This window comes from Sus scrofa, chromosome 2, assembly GCF_054392235.1.
Source record: "Sus scrofa isolate SSC_HxYL_T2T_F1_AM1 chromosome 2, Sscrofa_HxYL_maternal_Yorkshire_Landrace_v2.0, whole genome shotgun sequence".
Lineage (NCBI taxonomy): Eukaryota > Metazoa > Chordata > Mammalia > Artiodactyla > Suidae > Sus > Sus scrofa.
Genome location: NC_139384.1, coordinates 41100468 through 41122984, shown reverse-complemented (window position 1 = coordinate 41122984; position 22517 = coordinate 41100468). Strand labels below are relative to the sequence as shown.

General features: G+C 37.6%; 1 protein-coding gene and 1 long non-coding RNA gene across 5 annotated transcripts in view; both read left to right on the top strand.

Annotated features, from left to right (window-relative positions):
- The window catches only part of NELL1 (neural EGFL like 1), a 945951-nt gene that overhangs the window by 778856 nt on the left and 144578 nt on the right, over positions 1–22517 (top strand). The window lies entirely within an intron of this gene.
- LOC146405331 (uncharacterized) lies at positions 8091–13906 on the top strand. The gene is made up of 2 exons (XR_014837185.1): positions 8091–9025; positions 9876–13906. It is a non-coding gene; the product is annotated as an uncharacterized LOC146405331 (long non-coding RNA).

Below are 22517 nucleotides of genomic sequence, written 5' to 3'. Positions count from 1 at the left end.
GGTTAAGGATTTGGCGTTGGCTGGAAGCTGTGGTGTAGGTCGTAGATACAGCTGGGATCTGGCGTGTTCCTGTGGCTGTGGTGTAGCCCAGCAGTTACGGCTCCGATTCAGCCCCTAGCCTGGGAATCTCCGTATGCCACAAATCTCCGTATGCCATGAGTGTGGCCCTAAAAGGACACACACACACACACACACACACACAAAGGAAGAACTGCCATGATCATCTGTGTACTTCATCTTTGCATATTGGTGGAATCGATTCTCAGATAAAACTTCTGGAAGTTAAATTGTTCTCTGGTATGCACATGTTTAGGATCTTAGCATACAGGGCTAAGTTGTTCTCTTCAGGATTTATACTCCATAATTCTCCCATCAGCTGGGTAAGACAATGCCCATTTGATACCCTACTAACATTGGATATTATCATCATTTTGAATCTTTGCTAACATTACAATTGAAATTAGATTAAAAATAGTTTTTCTTGATCATAAGAATTTATCTTATTGATCTTAGAAAATTTAATACTGTTATTGACTACCTTTTCTTATATTTTCTTTGTATTTTGTTCATATTTTATTCTACCCAATGACTCCCTGTACTATTTTCGATGTTTACCTGCTAATTGGAGTTCCAGTTGTGGCTCAGGAGGTTAAGGACTTGATATTGTCTCTAGGAGGATGCAGGTTCCATATCTGGCCTCAGTCAGTGGGTTAAGGATCTGGCATGCCTAGAATCCATTGTTGCCATGGCTGTGGTGTAGGCCTGCAGCTGTGTACTAATTCGATCCCTAGCCTGGGAACTTCCATATGCCTCAAGTACAGCTGTTAAAAAAAAAAAAAAACCTGCTAATCTTTCTAAAAGATATCTTTTAGAAAACACATATCTTAATCGTTTTCTTATGTCATTATAATTTATTTATAATTATCATTTTGCATTGCATAATATTAATAAAATACATGTACAAAGTTCACCCAAATACATACACACACACACACACGTGTATGTGTTATTTTAAATACTTTACTGATGTCTAATTGTCATAGCAAAAACAGCCTTTTGTTGTTGTTGTTGTTGTTGTCTTTTTAAGGCCACACCTGCAGCATATGGAGGTTCCCAGGCTAGGGGTCTACTCAGAACTGTTGCTGCCGCTGGCGTACGCCAGAGCCACAGCAACGCCAGATCCAAGCCACGCCTGTGACCTACACCACAGCTCACCGCAACACCAGCATCTCATTTATGTGTGTGTCATCTTCATTTCCCTGATGACTAATAGTGTTTGACATCCTTCCATGTGCTTATTTGACATCACATGTCTTGTACATAAAGTTTTTGTTCAACTTTTCTAAAATTTTTTTTAATTGGACTATTTGCTTTCTTTTTATTGAGTTTTGCTAGGTCCTTATATATCTGGATGAAATTCCTTTATCTGATAAATACTTTGTACATATTTTCTCCCAGTGTGTGGACTGTCTTTTCATTCACTTAACAGTTTCTTTGAAGAGGAAAATTTTTGATTTTAGTGAAATCTAATTTGTTCTTTTATAGATTGTGTTTCAAGTTATATGAAATATTTTGTTGACCAGTTGTGACAAAGATTTTTTGCAATGTTTTCTTGTAGATATTTTAATGTTTTAAGCTTTAGTTTTAGGTGTATCATAATTTTTGAGTTAATTTTTTAAATAAGAAAAAGTACAGATCAAATTTTTATTTGGATTTTGATTATGTATTTTGATGTATTCCATATTCCATCATCCTTTATTTAAAAGACTACCATTTCTCTACTGAATCGCTTTTGCACCCTTGTCAAAATTCAGTGGTCCATATATGAGTGTCAGATATGAGTGAGTCTGTTTCTGGACTCTTTTCTTTTCCATTGATCTGTTTGTCTATCTTCAAACCAACACCACATGGATTTACCATTGTAACTTGACGATAAGCCTTGGAACGAGGAACAGTTAACCCTCCATCTTTTATCTTCTTTACCAAAATCATTTCATTCTTTTTAAAAGCTGTCAAAACACGTTTCCAATTTATTTTGCTGGTGCTTGTTAACACTAATAGAAATAGATAGTTATGATACTTCTGTATCTTCTGGGAAATCAGAAAAAGTAGAAGCATTGTCATTTTATTATTGTTCATTTAATTTTTAAAAAATAAACCAAAAAGTATTCATCCAAAAGTATAAGTATTCTTTTGGTCTGATAATACAGCTCAAGAGGGGGGTATCTGTATCCTCTTTTTCATCATAATTCACTGTAGTCATCCTGAGAAGTAAATCTGGGGAATCTCTAATGAATTTTCTACAACGCTTTAAAGAAAAAAACAAACAACAAAAAACATTGTTAATTTAAAATGAAAAGTCTTCCAGGCTCTGTATGTTATAGAATATTTCAAAAAGTATGTCACTCTCTGAACAATGATTATTTATAACTGTGGATAGAAATATGAGTTACACTATTGAGGGATAATATGCCATACGATGATACTAATTGAAATCTGGATGAAAATTAGAAATGATGGAGTCATGTCTTGGAAATTCTAACAACACTGAAGTTACAACTGAAAAACAGAAAATATTACTATTGTACAAAGTCACTGAAGGCACAAGCTCCACCCTAAAACACCATCATGTTAATTTCATGTCTACATGATGCAGTTTGGAAGAAAGGCTCTAGGCTGTCTAAACTTACCTGGAAGAAAGCAAAAATGTGTACACACAGGAGAAAAGGGTGGAACTGCACACAGCTGGGGGGAGGGTCACCTCCAAATCTATTATTGCTTGAGAAATATTTTAAATATTCCCTTTCTCAGCATTTGTGTTACAGTTATATCCCCTGATTTTTAGTTTAGAATAGATTGTTTACTTAAATGCATGTATTTTATTAAATAACTGAATATATATTCTTAGAAACAAATGGTGAGGAATGTAGAGAAGGGAGGTTTTTTTGTCATGCAGTGTGCTAAACATTTTATTTGTATCTTCTGATTTAATTCTTTCAACAACATAGCAAGGTTGATCTGTCATTTTACTGGTTATGAAATTAAGTTTGAGGTTGGTTCAGGAAGTAAGAAAACTACTTAGTGTTAGAACTGGGTCCTAGTCTCAGGATGTTATGACCTCAAAGCCTGTGTTTTTCCTGAAGACAGATATCCAAATACATTGATTATCATTCAAAAAACTGTGGGCCAGATTATAAAGAGTTCATTCTTCAGAGGATGCTTTTAGACTCGTGACTTGGTAATTCCATTTAAACTCAGACCCTAAAAAGAAATGTCAAAGATTCTAGGAAAATGGGATCACGAATTACTTAAATGATACTTAGTGTGCTAACAGAGAATGGCATGCATTTTAATTCAGCTTGACAGGTGCTAAAATGTTTGGAGCCAGCAAAGACTTTAGAAAGACTACTTTTTCTCCCCTAAGAAATAAAATTCTTTTAAGAAGTTCCTTAATTAATGCTTTGTGGGATATGCATGTGTGTTTGCTCATGTGTGTCTGGGTTTGCATTAGGCAACATTGTCTAAAAGTGGTATTTAATTTCATTCAGATGTAGGTTTGGACCTGAAATATTCTGGGGAAATCTTTCACAGAAACACATATGATATCCTTTAAATTATATTGGTATGTGAAAGTGAATTATTGCCAGAAAGGAAAAAGGGGAGAGGGGAAGGAAGGAAACATTTATTACTTCTGTTGTTATGCTAAACATTTTCACGTGTAAAACCTTATTTGTTCCTCATAATGTGTTTGAGGTAAGAAGTTCCTTTATTTGGAAGATAAACAGATCAAAGCATGGTATACTCATTATCATTCATTACCTGATGTTAAATGTCTTCAGAGCAGTTATTTCATGTATTTTGCCTGGGTATTTTGCTTGTATCAGATGGGTAAAACTAGCCCCTGTTATTTTCTTTTGACTGGAAGTGGAAGCCATCTATTTGTTTTTTTCTAGAGGAACCTTGGTAGTTAGTGCTTGCGAGGAATTTGTTCACTTGATCTAGGTTGTTTAATTTATAATTTTTTATGATATTTTCTGATTGTCAATCTGATGTCTCTAAAATTCATGATTGTAATATGTGTGTTCCTTCTTTTCTTTTGATAATTCTGCCTAGAAGTTTACTAATTTTATTGGCTTTTTCTAAGAATCAGATTTTGAATTTATTGCTTTTAACTATTGGTTAACCATTTTCCATATTAATAATTACTGCTCTTTTCTGTCTTCTTTCTGTTTACTTTGAGTATAATTTGTACTTCTTTTTAAAGTTTCTTAGGGTAAAGTTTATATCATTGGTTTGAAATTTTATTTTCATATATGTATATTTGATACTATAAATTTCCTTTAAATCTCTGCTTTAACAGTCCCACAAATTTTTATATTTTGGGTTTTAATTTTCATTTAATTCAAAATATAGTTTTACTTGTGACTTTATTTTTGATACATGGATATATGTGTGTTTTAATTTCTAAAAATTTGGAAAATATTTCAAATATATTTCTTTTATTTACTTCCATTCTAATTCTGATTTTGTATTTGAATATTACCCGTATAATTTTCTTTTTGAATTTATTGAGAACTATTTAATAGTCAAACTTAAATGTTCCATGTGCACTTCAAAGGAATTTTGGGTGGAGATTTTATAAACATCAGGGCAGTTCGGTTGATAGTGTTAAAATAGTCTATGTCATTGCTAATTTATTGTATACCTTTCTATCAGTTGTTAAAAGATTAGTCTTAAAATAGGTGGCTATAATTGCAGATTTGTCTATTTCTGCTTTACGTTCTATCAGTATTTTCTTCAGGCACTTTGGTTTGTATCTGCATACCTATTTAGGATTACTCTGCTTTATTGACTAATCGTTCTTTTGATCATTACTTAATATTTTTCTTCTTACTCATTCTGAAGTCCACTTAGTCTGATATTACTCTAGGTACTCTAGGTTTCTTTTAATTATTATATGCATGGCAAGCCTTTCCATGCCTCTGTCTTCATATTTCAACCACTTGCTTGATAACATGTAGTTGGGTCTTGCTTCTTTATTAATCTCACAATCTCTGCCTTTTCATTGGATCAGTTAGCCTATTTATATTTAATCCAATTATTTTTAGGGTGGGGTTTTAATCTACCATATTGCTTTTTGTATTTTATGTATACATTCCAGTTCTTAGTCCCGTCCCCCCTTTTCCCACTTTCTTTAAAATTGTCTTTGATTCCATCTTACCTTCAATATTAGATTGTTACCTATAACTTTTTGTTTTATTTCTTCTTTTTTTTAGATTTTGCTTCAGGATTTACAACACTCATCTTTTAACTTACCATAGTCTACCTTCAAATAATATTGAATTGTTTCACATGGAGTATAAGCATTTCATCACAGGTTCTTTATACAACGGTAAACTTCTCTTTCCCCCTTTCAAGCCTCTGTGCTGTTTTCTCATACATTCTATTTCTACATATATTATAAACTCCCAATATATAAACATTAGCTTTTTAACATCAACTCATCTTTTCAAAGGTAAAAATGAAAAAAAGGTGTTTTTTGTATTTACCCACACATTTATCATTTCTACAGATCTTTAATCTTTTTTTTTTTTTGAGATCCTAATGTATTCTATGTTAAGAATTTCCTTAGCATTCTGTGTACTATAAGTTAGTCGGTGATTGACTCAGCTTTTGTTTGCATAAAAGTGTGCCTTTTTACACCACCATTATTGAAAGATTTTCACTGAAGGTAGAATTATAGGTTGACAGTTTTTCCTTTCAATACTTCGAAAAATTGTCTTTCTGGTTTGACTGTTTTTTGAAGAGAAATACATGATCATTCTTATCACCATTCCCTCTTATATAATTTTTTAAAAATCTGGTGGCTTAAAATTTTTTATCCCTGTTTTTTTGTTTTTCCATTTGATTAATGTATGCCTTAGTGGGATTTTCTCTATGCTTTTTTTGGGAGGGGGAGTTGTTGAGTTTCTTGGAAACGTAATGTTATGGCTTGTGTCAACTTTGAAAAAAATATGGCCATAATTTAAGCATTATTTTTTCAAATAAGTTATTTTTGAATCCTGTCTCCTCCTTTTGCTCTAGGGCTCCAGTTACTTGTGTGTTAGACTGCTTGATATTATCCTAGAGGTTACTCAGACTGTTCATTTTCTTTTTTCTCTTTCTCTTTGCTTCATTGTGGATTGATTTTATTGCTATGTCTTCAATATGACTGATTTATCATCTGCAGTGTCTAATCTGATATTTGGGGTGCTCTCTCTCTCTGCTCTGTGGCCTGGCTACTGGCAGTCCTGAAATCACATGACTGACTTTCTCTTTGTCCTTCTCTTAGGGAATCACTGCCTTGCCCTGCCTGTTCTCTATAGTCTGAATGGGTTATTTTGTTGTTATTATTTTTTAATTTTTAGTTTCCTAGTTGTTTAAGGACAGAATGAATTTCTTTGGGGGGTAGAATGGAAGTATTCCATTAGTAGATTTTTTTTTCATGTTTATCTTGTGTTGTCATTTTTAACATTCAGTTTTATAAATAAATACTTATTGGAAATCTATTAAACTAAGCTTTATAGAAACAAAAAAGATGAATAAGACCCTGTCTTCCAGAAGCAAGACAACAGCGTAAACCAAAAATGCTACCAAAAATGCTATCAAGTAAGACAGTGTTTGTGGGAGAAATGTTTCAGAGGTGCTAGGACACAAAAGAACCATGGGGGAATTTTATCAGAAATATGTGTGAAGTACAGAGGAAGACATACACCCATTTTCCATAAAATTGTGAAGCCAGAAATAAAATTATTTTTAACCTTATATATTGACTTCAGAAGACCCAGATAAATTCTGTAATCTCTTGATAAATTTTCCCAACTAGAGTCACAAAGAGAGACAGAAATGGTGTTTCCCTTAAGGAGCTGACAATTTAGAAGAAAATTGTAAATAAATAAATTCAGGAAACTACTCTAGGACTGAATAGGAAGAGACAGGTAAGTGTTGGATTTCAACCACAAGGGAAGAGTAGGTTGCTTCTAGCTGACTAGAAAAGAAGTCTTGATGAAGGAACTTTCCATGATGCTGATTTTGAAAACTGAAGAGTTCTTTGTTGGAGAAGTTGGTGTGATGGATTGTGTGGTTTGAACATCATGGGGAAAAAATTAAGTCTTAAGAGAGACGAGTCAGATTGTTGTGCTCTATAATCTACAAGAGATTTGAATGTTTAGAACCCAGAGTATGATAGAGGTGAAGTAAGACTGAAGGGTCAGCGAGAGTAACTTGTGTTGGGTCCAACAGTATTTTGTAAGATTTTTCTGACTGACGGTTCATAAATAGTGAACAGTAAGATAAACTCATTACTTCCAGATTTCTTTTTTTAAACACAGACATGGATAGCAGTACCTCTCACCAAAACATTCAGGCTAAGAGTCGGAGGCTTGGGAGAGAAAAATAATTTAATTTCAGGCTTTTGGACTTTATGTTCCCAAGGATATTTACTTCAACCAGATGGACATTTGAACATAATGTTTTTGCTATACTTTATGGAAGAAGTTGAATTACAGGTAGAGTGTTGGGATTTGTCACCTACAGGTTGTTGTCTAAGCCATTAGTGTAGATTAAATAACCCAAAGCAAATGTAAGAAGGGAAAGAAGATGACCTACAAAGTAGCCCTGGGAAACAGTGGCTAAAAAGGAATGGGGAAAAAGAGAAGAAACATGTCTCAGAATACAGGCGGATTGAGAATTCCTAGAAAAATATTAACGGTGTTACAGGCTCAAACTTAACTTATGACAAATGACAAGACCAGTCTCCTAGACTGAGTAGTTAGGAGGTTACAGGTAACATTTGCTACATGGAGAAGTGAAGGCCCAATTAAGATGACAGAAGAATGATTAGGAGGTAGAGACCAAGGCTGGAGACCAGTCACTCCCCAGGAAGCTTCACTGTGAAGGGAAAAAGATTACCCAAAGAGAGACACTGCATGGAAAGTTATTATTTTTAGAAGGTAAAACACTTACATATAATTTTAGCCTTCATTGTAAGAATTAATAGGTGGGGGAGAGGTGGAAATTTATCAGGAAATAATCTTTTTTTTTTTTTTTTTTTTTTTTTTTTTTTTTTTTTTTTTTTTTTTTTTAAAGTTTTTTTTTTTTTTTTTTTTTTTTTTCCATGTCACACAAGGGCCTTTTTTATTTTTTATTTTTTTTTTTTTTTTTATTTTTATTTTTTTTTGTCTTTTGTCTTTTTTTTTTTTTTTTTTTTTGTTGTTGTTGTTTTGTTGTTGTTGTTGCTATTTCTTGGGCCGCTCCCGCGGCATATGGAGGTTCCCAGGCTAGGGGTTGAATCAGAGCTGTAGCCACCGGCCTACGCCAGAGCCACAGCAACGCGGGATCCGAGCCGCGTCTGCAACCTACACCACAGCTCACGGCAACGCCGGATCGTTTAACCCACTGAGCAAGGGCAGGGATCGAACGCGCAACCTCATGGTTCCTAGTCAGATTCGTTAACCACTGCGCCACGACGGGAACTCCAGGAAATAATCTTAATGACAGTATGGGTATGGTGAGACCATCTCTTTCAAACACAGTTGGTGGGTATATAAATTGGTATAATCTTTCCAGAAAGCAATTCGATAATGTGTGTAAAGAGCCTTAAAAATACAGTTTTTGACCTTGTAAGTCTGTTTATAGAATTCTACCCTGTGGATAGAATCAGAGATGTAGATAAAGATTTATGTACAAGGATAATAATCACAGCATTATTTACAATAATGAATAGTGGAAACAATCTTTATACTCAACAAGGAAGGCATAGTTACAGAAATTATAGTGTATTCAGAGAGTATTATAAACCATTGAAAATCCTGCTTTCAAAGACTTTCAAATTAAGAGAAATGTCTTTGCAATACACTGTTGAGCGAAAAATGAGAAACAAACCAACCAAAAGAAAAAATACTGAGTATAGTATATAATCCAGTGTTGAAAATAGGAACATAAAACTTAAAATGAAAAATATAGACATGGGTAGGAAAAACAGAAAGTTGAACAGTGTTTCAGTGTAGACGTAAAGAGACTAGACCCCAACAGTGACCTAAGGGTTAGTTTTGCTAAAGAGATACCACTAGCTGATTTAGAGGGATAGAAAGATAGTTGCAAATGTGGGAAAGGAAATTAAAATATTTTTGTGTTATAGTTAAATGATAGCAAGTCCTCCTTCTCCTTTTTCATCATCATCATCACAACCCTCTGGTATCAATAATATATATTGGGGGCTAATTGTGTGTCATATTTTGTGTTGTATGTTTTTAATATGAAATTAAGTGGAGGCATGGAGAAGATAAGAAGTTACACACTCTCGGAAAAGGCAGAGCCAAGATCCAAACTCAGTTCTATTTGTCTCCATGGTCCAGTTTAGAGCCTTCTGCTGAGAGAGCAGTAGATAACCTTGATCAGAAGAGACTTAAAACTTATATGAGTCACTGTGGGGAAATTTAATGGAGCGGACCAGAGACAAGAAAAAAAAAAAAAACAAAAAAACCTGGAGGATACCAATGGTACCAAAGGTCTTCTTAAGATCATTTCTTTGGAGTACAACCCATTCACAGAATTATTTGTTATTTTCTCCAAAGGCAGTTACATAATTGGTGTGAGAGAGAAAAGGAGGGAAGGTAGCATTAACCTATGGTTTTGTTGGAAGATTCAATTAAAAGTGTAGGACTTAAAATTTTGTAAAGTTTTGGTGATAGATGAAGCTGAATGTAGGAACTAAGCTTAATATGATATATAAGGTTTTATAAGGGGATGAAGGGAGAGGATAAAAGAGAATGGTGGAGGGAGGGATGATAGTACTTGAGGGGGTCGGGGAAAAGTGAGAGGGCAAAAGTGGAAAGTTGATACAATGTGTAGGTATCAAGAAGGCTAAGGACTTTGAAGATATGAGGTTAGTTAGAACAGTTGCCCAAAATTCTGTGAAAAACATGCATGATTGCATCATCTCTGTGAGGAGAGACATTAGAAGGGGAGATAGACTGTGAGGCATGTTCCAGAATGCTTAGCAGATAAAATGGAGTGACCAGACTGGCAGATCTCTAGATGATAGAAATATGAGGTGGAGCAGAGATGGCAAAGTGGGATGACATGAACCTCAAAGGATGAAAAGGAATGCATTTAGGATCAATGAGCTAAAGATCTACAGTCAGTAAAGAACACTGGCCATTACAGCATTGGCGTGTAGGGAGAGGGATTTTCTTGGAGAAGCAGGTTATAGTCTCATGCTTGGAATATTACCATATGCACAATGAATGCAGAACGCCAGTTCATTCCCACTTTGTAGACAAGGGAGTGAATATAAAATCAATGCATCCACACCAGGAGGTAGAGGGATTCTAGGAAGGGTTGAGGATGTCTTGGGATGAGGGCTTGGAATAGGGATTCCAGAGAGCATCCCAGAAAGCCGTTGTAAAGAAGCCCCGAAATGGGTGAAAGAACACACTAGGAAAGCACAGAATGCATGTGAGTCACAAAGAGGTTTGTTAACTGGAGGGGCTGATGTTCTCATCTGTGACTGAGGATGGCAGGCATGAAGGGATGGCTCCCACTGACTACGCTGAGGTCCCTGAGACTGCGGTGACTGACGTCTGGGTGGTCTGAGGAGCCAACAGTGAGAGCAGGCTGCAGTCTTTTCTCAGTTCTCAGATAGATATGCAGAAGCTTTGACGGTGCTTTTATTTTTCAGTGTTTAGTTTTTTTAGGTTGTTTTGTTTTGTTTTCTTTTTAGAACCACACTTATGGCACATGGAGGTTCCCAGGTTAGGGATTGAATCGGAGCCACTGATACTAGCCTACACCACAGCCACAGCAATGCCAGATCCGAGCCACACCACAGTTCATGGCAATGCCAGGTCCTTAACCTACTGAGCGATCAAACCCTCATCCTCATGGATACTAGTTGCGTTTGTAACCTGCTGAGCCACAAAAGGAAATCGCTTTGATGGTGCTTTTAAAATATACTTCTGCTTTGGCTATTGGAAATTATTTGTGGGCCTTTAAACTGTTCTATTCCCAGAGGAATCAATGGCTGGAGGTAGCTATGAAACAAGGTTTTTTTCCTCACAGAAACTAAATATCACAGAGCTCCTTGGATAAAACTGTCCCAAGTAGAGCTCTTTTTACATGGCTGAGGATAAACTTGGCTATTTTCTCCAGTGCCTTGGCCCTCAGAGGTAGACCTCTTGTGGTTATAAGCCTAAAGCCTCAAGTTCTGTCCCTGGCCTAGTTTCTATTTTTTCTGCTCTGGCCATTTGGTGAGAGCCTCTGAAGTGGTATAACCTCTCTTCTGTAGCTTGCATGTCAGCAGGATGCATATAAAAAGATAATAATATATAGGGGTCCTCAGGCAAATGGATGAAGTAGATGAATCACTTGGGGAGGGAAACACCCACAGCTCCCTCACATTGTCATTGAGGTAATATAATTTTCTAAAAGAAGAAATATTGACATTAAGTGAGATGTGAAATCAATATCTGTATTATTTACTGAACACATGCTGGGCATTTTTATCAGAATCATTGGTAAACATCTTCAGTCATAAATTTCCCGAATTCTTGGATGGAGTCATGCTTTAATTAACATTCTTAGCTGGAAACGAGAAGCAGATGGGAAGTGTTGTTAATAATTCCATAATTGATAACAATCACTTTTGAAACACAGAAACAACTCACAGCTCACTAATTATTGCAAAGAACAAAGACCTTCAAATTGTTAGGAGAAGTGCTCAGTTACATGGAAAGTTGAATAGTGCAACAAATGAAGACTGGGTCAGAGGCAAAAGCCCTGGGTTTGAATTCAGACCCACCACTTAGCATGAAAATACTCTCTCTCTTCTCTAAACCTCATTTTCCTCATCTGTAATATGAGAATAATTCTTATCTTCACAAGGTTGATATGAAAAATAAATGAGAAAATATATTTGAATAAATGTCTGGCACCAAGTCGTAACCCGTGCGAGGTTAATATATGAAATATGAAACAGCCCCAGCAGTTGTCAGTATCCAATATCCACTCAGTGTTCAGCCCTTGTGACAGTTTGATTTCTTTAACTCTTAAATTTCTATTTTGAGTATCATGAACCACATACATTTTCTTTTTCTTTTTATGGCCACACCTGAAGTATACAGAAGTTCCTAGGCTAGGGGTGGAATCAGAGCTGCAGCTTTAGGCCTGCAGCACAACCACAGCAATGCCAGATCAGGCCCACATCTACTACCTACACCGCCGGTTGCAGCAACACTGGATCCTTAACCCACTCAGTGACACCAGGGATCTAACCCGTATCCTCATGGACATTATGTTGGGTTCTTAACCCAATGAGCCACAATGGGAACTCCAACTGCGTACTTTTTAATGACGCTTCTGGGTAGTCTTGAATTTAAGAAATCAGTTTAATTTAGAATTTTTACCTAGAATGCCAGAACTTTCCCTGCCATACAATCTATTAAACACTCAAGGAATCAGAGTTCTTCAGAACACTTTAGGAAACATTCATACAGGGTTTCAGTCCCCCTCCCATTGTTGCTGGGTTGGAATTAACAGGAATGACAGATTAACGTTTATTAAGTAGTCACGGTAATCTAGGATCTGTCTCCTGGCCTTTTAACTATAAAATCTCTCTTAATTCTTATAATGTATTTGGGAGTGAGTGCCATTATGAAGTTGAGGAGACAGGGGGATAGAAAGTTTAAGCATCTTCCCTAGGGTTAGAAAACTAAGAAAAAGTGGAAGCTGATTTGGAGACAGGGAGCTTCTGTAATCACAATGCTAATTGGAATTTAATCGGCTAGTGTGGATCAGTGGATGCCAAGTAGAAAGTAAAGACCAAGAAACTAAAGGGATTCCCATGGAGTAGCATATTCCTAAGAGCCAGAGAATATTAAGGAATGAGAGAAGCAAGGCCAAAAGCAAGAGCAGGGAGCTGAGAGTAAACCAGGGGAAGTGTGGGGTGTTTTGCTAGACTGTGGAATGCTGACTGTGGCTTGTTTTTATCTGTCAGTCACAGTGTTGTGTGTGCATAAGCCTGCTGGGTTTCAGAGGCCCATAACAGGATGGACATCTGGGTTCAAATGGGAGAATTTCATTAAGTGAGGCCATGGAGCTTTATTCAATGTGTAGATTCACACAATTAGAATTGAATAAAAGGGAAGCATACTGGGTCAAATATACATAACTAAGAATGCAGCAGACATTGCTGTGTTCCATTCGGAACTTTAAACTACTTTCATGTGAAGAAATCTACCCACTCCATCATGATGGATACCCGTAAGCATGCTTGCTCCTCCCCTTAGCCCAAAAAGCTACTAAATGCAGTGCTTTATTTTAGTAGGATTTACAGTTTTGTGATAGAAGCTGGGTTCTCAGTCAAAGGTAGTGACTTCTTAGTGTTAAGGGGGCACCTTTGCTCACATGCATCCAAGAAGCTGTCCTCATCTACTAACAAAGGCAAGTGTGCATATTCCCTGAGAGCCCAGCTGGGCATAATTTTAAAAATTGGATGCTTCTCATCCTTTCCTGTCACCATAGGGAGATTCTACAAAGTTGTCAAAGATAAAAACTCCCCACGGTTTCCAAGGATTAAAAACTCCCTGAAGTTACAATGAAGCACTCACTTGTCCCAGGTGGAATACTTGCTTAGATACCATTTAAGCTGGACTGAAGGAGGCACAAAGGGACCAGCAGAAAAAAAAAAAAAATGAGTTCCTTGAAATATTCACTAATAATTAATTTAAGTAATTCTCTGCATCCTATACAAGATTACCTTAATTGTACTACAGAGTCCCAATTTTGGAACCTCTCTTATGTCTGCCCTTCTGGGGAAAGGTGATGGATCTTTGTCCAGCAGTTAAAATGGATTAACAATGTGTCAAAAGAGGAAAACCTGGGTTTCCTACTGTGCCTCGGTGGGTTAAGAACACAACACGGTGTCCGTAGGGTGTGGGTTCAATCCCTGGTCTCGCTTAGTGGGTTAAGAATCCATCTGGTATTGCCACGAGCTGTGGTGTGGGTTGCAGATGAAGGTTAGATCCAATATTGCTGAGTCTGTGGCCCCTGGCCTGGAAACTTCCATATGCTGCAGGTGCAGCCTGAAAAAAGAAAAAAAGAAAAAAAAAGGAAAACCTATTCTATCATTTATGTGATGGCTGGCTCCCATCTTTTTCTCTAGAAAAATGAGTGTGGTAAGCTGTTCAGGACCTAGTAAAGAGGTGTTTGATGGTTTTCAGAGAATTGGCTGTTAGGCAGTTTGACTTGTGGTGAATTGATTTGTAGCAAATTAATGTGGGGCTGTGCTGAACTAGAGCCCCACATCAACCTGTCTCATTAGTGAGGGTCACAGAACAGTATGGATGAATGTGGGACTTTCTCCTTTGTGCTTTATAGTCTGGACTCCTTGTTTTAACCTAAAATCATGGTTTTCCAGTCCTCAGGGACTGAGATCTAAGTTATGGGCCACTTTGCAAAGGTTCCTTATTTTTAGATCAGATCTGTCCTCTTTCTTTAACTTGGTAGAGTCTACCCTGCAAAGGTTTCTATTCTGCATTCCTAAGTTAAGTAATAAGAACTACATGTGTCACTGAGAGCATGTGTCATCAGACCTCATCTGTTGTTCTGGTTGTCTGTTTCTGTATAACAAACCACTTCACCACCTAGTGGCACAAAAGTGATACTTTATTATGTTCATGATTCCTCGGATCAAGAATTCAGATAAGGCCAAGCAAGGGTGGCTTGTCTCTATTTCATGATGTCTTGGACCTCACCTGGAAAGACTGGAAAGACAAGCTGTGGTCTGAATGGCTGGGTCTGGAATCATCTGAAAAGTTTCATTACTTACGTGTCTGGAGCCTAAGTTGGGACCACTTAAAACCGGGCTCAGCTGAAATTTGCGCATGGCATCTTCATGTGACTTGGGTTTCCTCATAGCGTGGTGGTCTCAGAGTCATTGGATCTGTTCTGTAGTGTACCGTGATCCAAATTCATGTGTTTCAATAAACAAAGTAGAAGCTGCATAGCCTTTGTGACCTAGATTTCAATATCCCATATATTTACTTCTGCTCATATTCCCAAAATTGTAGTCACAGCCTGCCCAGAATCAAGAGTAGATAAAAGACATTCCCACCTCTTGCTAGAAAGTATCAAAACGTTTCTGGCTATGTTTTAAAACTCCAATATTTGTTAACTGGTAACACCAAGTAATAGGACTATATTTTCAATAGATCCCAACCTATGTCCAAATAGATGCTGTGCCTTTAACACAGTCTACTTTGGTTCTAGACATATACGCTAGGGATATTTCCATGGCTCAAAATAAATCTCAGCATAACAGCTAAGGGCCATTTGGGGAGGCTCATGAGAATACCATTCTCATTAATTTTTAGTCACTCTTTCCTTTGGAAGCCAAAAGTCATTCTCTAGTTTCTCATCTGTCTTGATCGCTGGACTTTATGGTATGCATTTTATCTGTATCCATATTAGTCGGGGGATTTGCTGCCTCTGACAATGTTCACCACAAAATGTTGGGACCAATGGACCACATTATAAAAGAAATTTGTAGAACATGGGTGTTGAGTCTGGCTGTTATGGGACCTTGCAAGGGGTGCTTCCCTTAGTGCATTCACTTTAATCAGAGCTCACAGACGTTGAAAATCTGAAATTCACAGTTAGTTAATACTTGGTTTTAGTGATGACAGCGTATGAAGCTATTTTCAGGAGACTAACATATATACCAGATTTCAGTTTAATAATTTACATGAGGAACTGTCACTACCCAGGGATACTTCCCTTCACTGGCTTTACAGTATTTCCCTGGAGGTGCCCTACATGACAGAGCAAGTAAGTACTGAACAAAAATGGAAGGCAGGGAATGTCACAATGATCTCATGTACTTAATACCTAGTAGGGTCTGGTGAGGATAAGGCTCACAATAGATGCTTGTGGAATGTATGAAAGAGGAAACTTTAGGACGGTAGAAATCTTGAGGAGGATGTCATCTGATAGTTTTCAAACAACCCTAAGGTTCATGAAGAGGTGATCAAGGGGCCATCTCGGGGGTAAGTGGGAAGAAAGTATCAGGGGCCCTACAGCAATTCCTTTTTTATCCATTTCAGATAATGAAGCTCTTAGTAAGATTTAAACTTTGAAAGGAATTCTACTGATACAAAATAGCAGCTAATAATAGAAAATATTGGCACTGACAATGTGTTGATGAGTAAACTGAGACCCAAGTAATTATGTAATATACCCATAGTCACCCAATTAGTAAGAGAGGCTAAGCTGGCACTCAAACTGGAAGCTTCCCACTCCCAGCTCTGACCTGTTACTAATAAGCAACATGCTAATGACTCACTGGAAACTCTGGAAACTCAGCCCCTAATTTGCTGTGAAGTTCTTCCATCCATCTCCTGACAATAGCATCTGGCATCTGTCCAGAACGTGTTTCAGCATTTCCATTTTCTTTCTGAGAAGCAATACTTGACATTTCAATCATCATCTTATAAAAGTCTCTCCTGCCCCAGTTTTTTCTCCTTCTTTCCTAAGCCTCATTCATTCTGTTTCCTTTAAGATTCCTAGGACAGCCTCACAGACAAGTTATTTTCTGTTATAAGAAGGATACACTGGACAAGTAGACAATAAAGTCCAGGCAAAAGCTCATTCTAAAACGCATTTTCCTTCAGGCATTGTTATCACTGCTATTGTTCATACCATTCCATCCGTTCCTTCAAGCTGCCATCTCCTGCTGATGCTTTCAAAAGGTCAAAATAACCCTGGTAGCTTACTTGCATGTTAAAAATGCAAGCCCAGAGCCCCAGAAAATTATTTCTTGCTCATCTTCAGCTGGCTGTGCAACTGACCTTGCCTTGGAGCGACACACACTACCTTTCTACCCACAATTGAGTGTAAGGAGCACAGAAGCAGAGAGGGTCAGAGATGAAAAAGGCTCTGAGAATCTTGAAATCCACTCTTATTTTACACATGAAGGGTTTGAAACTCAGGGGAGACAATTTGCTCAGGGCCATACAACTAATTAATAGCAGATAACTGTGTCTCCTGATTCTTAGTTCAGGACTCTATTGATAGTGGGCTTACTTTTGCTTCCAGTCCGATGCAGTGTCCTCCAGCTGAAACCCTGGTGGCATAGCAGGATCCCAGCATTGCAGAGGACCACTGAGGTTCCATGTACCAGACATGGCATCCGACCAGTTTTAAGGGGCACGTCAGCCCAGTGGAGATCAGTCCGGACAGAAATATAACCTGCAGCATCAGGACCTGATTTCTCTGGCCTCCATCTCTTTGTTGTGACAGGTGATTGAGGCTTTAGCAGTGTGCCCACCTGGAGAGAAAGGAGTGGAGCTTATGGTAGGGACCAAAGACAGGTGTTTCTGTTACACTGTGTGAAAAGAAATGAGCTCAGTCTTAGTCTGGAGCCATAGTTATTAAACTTTTTTCTTAAGTAGAAAAAAGATGATATTTTTCTAGGCCAAATCTTGCCAGGAACTCCAGTGCATAAAATAGATAAAAAAGAGCTGTTCTGGTTGCAGAGAGAGAAAGTTACCTTCTGAAGTTGCAGATGACAGAGTTAAGAATCGGCAGAAAGAGAACCTGCCACTAGGAGGAGTTTTGGAACCCTATGGAGGTAGTTTTGGTTTTCATAGTGATTGTAGGGGGTGCTATTGTTATTTAGAGGGCAGAAGCTGGGGATGTCAGCCATCCTGCAGTAGGGAGGATGACGGTTCTAGCCAGTGAAGGCTTGTCCTGTATCCCCCATGATAAAGATGATGATCTTCCCAAACATTCATGTAGGTAAAAGAGCAACACATAAATATCTGAGCCAAGAATCCAGTTTATTTTACATCTGACAAATAGTGTTCATTCCACAGTTTTAAAACACCCTGCATTTCCCAGAAATGCAGCCATGAAGGTAAATGAGAGAAGGATGTACATTTTTATTTTCTTAGACATTTCACCAGGAGTTGCTCACTTAAGGCACATTATGGAAGGGTTAAAATCATGCATTCTGGCTTTGAATCCCAGATCCTACACTTCCTAACTGTGTATGATGCCCTCAGTACTTAACCATTCCGTCTCTCTGTTTCCTCAGCTGTAAATTGGAGATAGTAACAGACCTATCTCAAAATGTCACAAGAATTAAATGTCAATAATGCAATGCATTTACATTACTCAGAGCAGTACCCAGCACAAAAGAAGTGCTCTAATTTATCTTGGAAAAATTGTGTTAGTGATGGCAAATGCTGCTTATGTTATTTATGGCCCTAAAGAGTTACACCTGCGTTATTTTACATTTGCACTTGTCACTTTCCTGGTGATTATGATTGATAGAGAAGGGTGCATATATAGGTCTTATTTTGAAATATCAACTATAAGAAAAAGTGTAAAAATAATTTGATGTTACCCTATTTCACATAAATATAAACTTATCAGAAATAAGTGTCCAAGTGCTTTATTATATTTCCTAGAGTAGCCATGCTCAGCCTTTCACCTTTTATGTATTTTTTATTATAAATTACTTTCTTTTGTATCATAAATTTAGAATTTATGTTGATTTTTAAAGTTATATGTGTAGGTAGTTTACATTACTTTTAAATTTCATGTCAGGAAATTAGTAAAGAGAGCATTACAAAATGCTTGTGAGTAATAGAGCACATTAGGTGTGATTAGCTGGAAAACCACTGCAAAAGACGGATGAGTATCATGTGAGACTCTTGAATTTATACCTAAGGAAAGCAGAGTTGGTCTGGGTAAAGCTGAGAAGAAATAAGAGATTTCTCCAGGCACTCTGTTTTTCTTGAAGCCCCCTTGCAACCTTTAAGGCTTCAGTAAATACAGTTTGAAAATAGCTCTGGGACATAGATTCTCAAAATATATCTGAAAATGTATCTTAGGTCCCTCTGGCAAGATTCCTAGTAGACTAAATATGAAACCACCAGCAATGGAATTGTCCTCTACTGCATTGACTGAAAAAGGCTGTTAGCAATTAATATACTAAAAGATTTACTACAGATGACTAATACCCTAATACCTGCTGTTTCTTCCTTCCTTCCCTCCCTCCTTTCTTCTTCCCTTCCTTCCTTTCTGTCCTTTTTTTTAGGGCCACACCTGTGGCATATGAAAGTTCTCAGGCTAGGGGTTGAATGGGGGCTGCAGCTGTTGGTCTATTCCACAGTCATAGCAACATGTATGCCTGCTGTTTCCATCATAAAATTAGACAGTTATTAAGTTTATTCAATATCAATTCATTATTCCACTGAAAGTAGCAAAGTCTAGGCCATTTTGAAAAATGACACAGCTCACACAGACAAAATGCTTAGAATTTGAGGGAAGGATGCTTTGTTAACTAAAAATTACAAGTATTTCAATTTGGTCTTGGCTTTTAAAAATACTGCTATTCTCAATTCTTAATTATAAATCATTATTAACTTAATTCTATTAATATCAGTATTGTTTCTTTTTCTTACCTAAACTTATGCAGTAATGATAATTTTCATAGTATTATTTTAGGTCAATAATTTTTCAGTTAGAAAACTTTTAGGTAATTGCATTTTAATTAAAATGTGAGTTGTCTATATTCAATCTCCAATTTGCTTCTACAGTGGCAAGTTTCTATTTGTCAGTTGAATGACAAGCTACTGCCTGTCTAGAAAGTGAATAAAAGTCTGTTGGGTAAAAGCCCTACCTAAAAGGACCTAGGTTGATAATATTTAAGAGACTTTTCTAGACAAGAAAGGTGTACCTGAGGTGAAGGTGGGTCAGAGAAGACCCAGGAGTCCTGATGCCCTGTAGGAAAGGTAAGGAAAGTGGATGCCCACCTAGAGACAGATTCTGTTAACGGAGATGATTGTTTTTTTATCTGAAAGCATGTTTGCAGAACACAGCAGGCAGGCTCAACTTACACGGATGAACCAAAGTTCTCCTGAGGAACTCTACCTGAAAAGACAGTGAACAGACAAATCAGATCAGAAATAACATTTCTCTACTTTTGTCTTTCAAAATACTTTTTCTGTTGGGAATTGTGGGCTTTTTAAGGCATATTCTATTCATCCATGAGCAAAAAGAACAGACAATTACCGGCACTTACTGGGAATGCCAAGGAGCTCTGTCCTAATAGAAATGAGAGTGAGTATCAATCAAATTATAGATAAAAATGTCTGTGCCATTTTCAGGGACCTGCTTCCTTTCCATCAAAACATGTCCACCTTTTTTTTTTTTTTTTTTTCCTGTCCTTTTACGTTTTTCTAGGGCCACTCCTGTGGCATGTGGAGTTCCCAGGCTAGGGGTCTAATCGGCACTGTAGCCACCAGCCTACACCAGAGCCACAGCAACTTGGGATCCGAGCCGCGTCTGTGACCTACACCACGGCTCACAGCAATGCCGGATCCTTAACCCACTGAGCAAGGCCAGGGATCGAACCCACAACCTCATGGTTCCTAGTCGGATTCATTAACCACTGCGCCATGACGGGAACTCCACTTGTCTACCTTTTTATAGGCTAAGAGAACATGTTCGTAGGATGACTAGAAGACCAAACCTCATGCAATTAGAGGACCATTGCAGTTTTTTCCAGTAGATACTGCATGAGTCCTAGAAGTGGAAATGACTAGATTGAACTCCGTTTGCAAAGAAGATTTTTGCAAAAGTACCTAGTACCTTCACCTAAAGAGAAAGTCCATCAGTCTCAATTGGAAAGTGTCCCTTGGCTTTTCTTCCAGCCCTGGAATTCCATAATTTCGGGGAAAAAAAAATCAGTGAAATTCCTCAATCCTGTTCCACTCCCTGTAATCTCCTTTACCATAGCTCTTTGTAATTCCAGTAAAAACCTAAAGGAATGGACTTCCTTTCTCTTCCTTCTTCACTTGCATTTCAGTGTTAATTATCTACACTCATTCCACTAACAGGAATAAATATGCCACACATTTTTCTAGGCTTATGGATACAAAGATAGGGAAACTAATTTCGAGTTTGCTCAAAGCCCAGTGCTGTCCAGGTACAGACAAATGAAACAATGATGATAACGCAGTAGAGGAAGCATTGCCTTTCAGATAAGAAAGGTCTGCTGTGGGAGTGGAGAGGGCTGAGTTGTAGCATTTTGAATCCAAAAGCCTCACAAAACTTTAAGTACCACTATGCTGTTTAGAAAGAGATTAGATGTACCTTTGTGTGTTTCTAGATTGCCCTATTTGTCCCTTTTTTAAATTAGATTGGGAGGGGCAGTGGGCTTCTCTGAATGCAAATGTTAACCAATGAGGACACATATCTCCTTTTTTGGGTTCTTCATCTGAAGAGGGTAATGAACAGTATCACCTGCTCAATGCTTTCCAACCTTCATCCATAAAAAAAGTAAATAATATCTAACACTTACTAGAGGGCTGACTCCATGCCATGTACTTGCATGAGGGGTTTTCTACATGAATTTATTGAACTCTCACTACAACCTTATGAGGTAGGTACTCTTTATTCCCACTTTACAATGGAGAATTGAAGTAAAGAAATTTGCAGCAATATGACCATATTCACAAAGCTGGTACCAAGTAATCTAAGATTACCACCTCGAGAATAACGCATCTAAAATTCAAATGGAATCCTATCACTTTCCTGATTAAAAGCCACAATGGCTCCCTTTGCCTAGACTCAAAATGATAAAGTCCAGGGTCCTTCATGTGATATCTTGGGTTTTCTATGATGTGGCTACTTCTGTCTCATCCCTTGCCTTTAACTATACATTTCCACTATACATCTAGGTCTCCTAATATACTCTTTCCATATTTTTGTTGTCATCTTTTAAATTGCCTAATATGTACTTGGTATTCCTCTTGCTCTTTGTAGGCTTTGTTCCAGTATCATGCCTTCTGTGACCTGGTAGCTCCAGGCCAGTGGTGGTACCTGTCCTGTATATATACCTGGCAGTCTGTGTATCTTCATGACCAGGGCTTACCATGTCACACTGATATTCATATACATGTGTCTTTCCTGTACTAGGCCGAGAACTCTAGGACTGAAGCCATGCCTTACTCATCTCGATATTGATGACATCTGGCACAGTAGAGCAAAGTGGATGCTCAGAACATGCTGGCTAAAAAATTCTGACCCAGAGTGGGTGCTGTACATCAGTTATGGGCTCTGACTCTAGAGCTTAGATCTTGTACTGCCACTTACTACTGTGTCACCTGGACAAATGGTTTAAACTCTCTGAGCCTCAACTTTCTCCTTTGTAAAATGATGAAAAGAGTAGTATCTTCACCTTAATTGTGAAAACTAAACATGAGGGTGAATGCAAAATACATAGCAGACTGTTTTGTACATAATAGTCACTTATAAATGTTGTTTGCCATCAGTCCTCACCATCACATTTACAAAGAGTCATACTGAAACCCACAACAAGGCAAGGTCTGTTTATGGCTCCAAAATTCCTCAGAGAAAATTCTACTCAGATTTACATCCTTGCCATTTACTAAGATTTGTCAATCCTTGCT